Genomic DNA, 2550 nt, shown 5'->3' with positions numbered 1-2550 from the left:
TGGTATTCTGAGTAGGATTCAATGATTGAATGACTGTGACGAGCTTCAAACTCCTGAGGGCGGGGTGTTAGTGATAGACGTAAAAGAATCACTGGATTCTATTCCGGTCTGATTGAGAACCGACAGATGGATAGCCGTGCCGTGACAGGGTGCGTTGAACATTTCCACTGAGAGGATGGGAGGTAGCCACTAACAACGGTGAAACCCTTGCATAAGCTTGCCATGGAAAGGAGTAAGAAGGATTGGATAAAGACAGTAGGAAAGCAGAGAGACGGAAGGGACAGCATCTTCATACGCTTATCTGAAATTCCTACCAATGAATTGCATAAGTATCTTTATCTTTATCTTTATGTTTTATTCATCATTCATAACCATTTGAGTTTGCCTGACTAAGATTTACAAGGTGACCATAGCTTGCTTCATACCAACAATCTCTGTGGGATCGACCCTTACTCGCGTAAGGTTTATTACTTGGACGACCCAGTATACTTGCTGGTTAGTTGTGCGAAGTTGTGTTTATGGCATGGTATTGAACACAGGGTTCATCACCGGGGATTAATTGATTTGTGAAAAGTAGTGATCACAATTTCGCCCTACCAATTTTCATTAAAGGACTTGGAGCACTTTTTAAAAATATAATAATAGAAACTTTTTCATATTTTTTAAGTATTCAATGAATTAAAAATGTAAAAAAAAATTAATTTTTGTAATAAGTTTTATAGAACGTTGTTTAATTTTATGATATGTGTAACTTCTGACCTTAGGCCACAAGTTAGCAAAATCCTTTATTAAAATATATTTAATAAATAAATTAAAATAATTGATTTTATATAATTATAAAAAATATAACATAATTAAAAAAATCACATATAAATAATATTTTTTAGAAAATGGTGCACTCTTATTAAGAAAACAGTGTGTTGGCTTTAAAAAGATCAAGTCAAGGTGAAGGGCATCCAATCCAAAGTGTGACAAGGACCAAGCATAAGGTGTTTTTTTTTTTCATACTTGAATTGGTTTTCTTTGCTTTTTTGTTATTCGGGTTGGGTTAGTATTCCAGTCTATGTTATTGGTTTTAATATATTTTTGTTAGATTTCCTTTTTTTTTTAGTTTGTAAATTTGTGTTAGTGGATTTATATTTCTTTTTTGTTTTGTTTTGGGTTTGATTTTAGTCTTGATGATAATATAAAATAAATACCATCTTTTATAAAATTGCCAAAATATAATATATTATTTCTCGCAAATTTTATTGACGAGATTTAATATTAAAGATAAATAAAACATTTTTTAAAAAAGTTTAAATTTTTTAAGGTTTTATTTCGAATTTAATTATGAACATTAATTAAATTTGATTTTTATAACAAAAATAATAATACCAATAATGATATAAAATAAATATTGTTTGAAATATAATATATTGATTTTCACCAATTGCCTTTATAAGATTTAATTATCAAAATACCAAAGACAAATAAAACCAATTAAATTTGATTTTCATAGCAAAATAATAATATAAATAAATCCTTATTGACGAAATATAATTATGAAGAGGTAATAAAAATGGAAGTCAATCTATAAAGTTTGTTATTCATGATGAAAAAATTACTAGTGTTTAAAGATAATTACTAGTTGATAAGATAAATTATGTATGTATAAAATTGTTACAAGAATAGAAAATTAGATCAAAAGAGAAGTTAAAATAAAAAATTGATCAATAATTTGGCTACTTATAAAAATTATTTTATACGATATAACTTTATTCTTAATGATATTAACCGCATTTGAACTTAACAGAGGTCTTAATCAATTTAGGTTTTGATAAAAATTAACAAGTTCATTAAAAAGGTTTAATAATATATTAATTAAAAATGTACATCGATTTTTTATTTCTAAATTTAAAAAAATTAATAAAAAAATTTTATTAGGATAAAGTATTATTTTGGTTTTTAACATTTAGGTCGAATTCTAATTTATTTCAGAATATTTTAAACATCTTATTTCACTATAAAAAAAAGTTTTAATCGGATTCAATATTATCCCACCATTAAATTTGACTCAAACAATTTGCATATCCAAGAATAAGTATCATTCGATTTTAGTATATGAGTAAAAATAATCCACCATCAATTATACTAATATAAAAGTTTTTCTTTTGATTTTGAAGCGTTGATGATTGATTGTTAGGATTTAAAGTTTTGTACAAAAAAAATTGAGAAAAAAATATTAGAAGAAGATTTTAATTATATTTTTCTAATATATGGAAGAAGATATGACTTAACTAGTAATATTATTAATATTCTTGTCACTTATTTCATTTAGTGATTTTTGAATTAAAAAAACTTTAACAGTAGGAGAAAAATTTATATATCATAACAATAAGTTTTACATAAAAATATTGTATGTATATAAAAAATAAGCTATTAAATTATTTATTATTCATTATATATTTGTGTATAAATACATACAATATTTAACTCATTTTTAATATATATTTTATATTTAAATATGTATTTTATACGAATAGTTATTTTTTATGAACATGTAGCATA

The sequence above is a fragment of the Arachis duranensis genome, chromosome 7 (assembly GCF_000817695.3).
Source record: "Arachis duranensis cultivar V14167 chromosome 7, aradu.V14167.gnm2.J7QH, whole genome shotgun sequence".
Classification (NCBI taxonomy): Eukaryota; Viridiplantae; Streptophyta; class Magnoliopsida; order Fabales; family Fabaceae; genus Arachis; species Arachis duranensis.
This window is presented reverse-complemented; position numbering follows the sequence as displayed.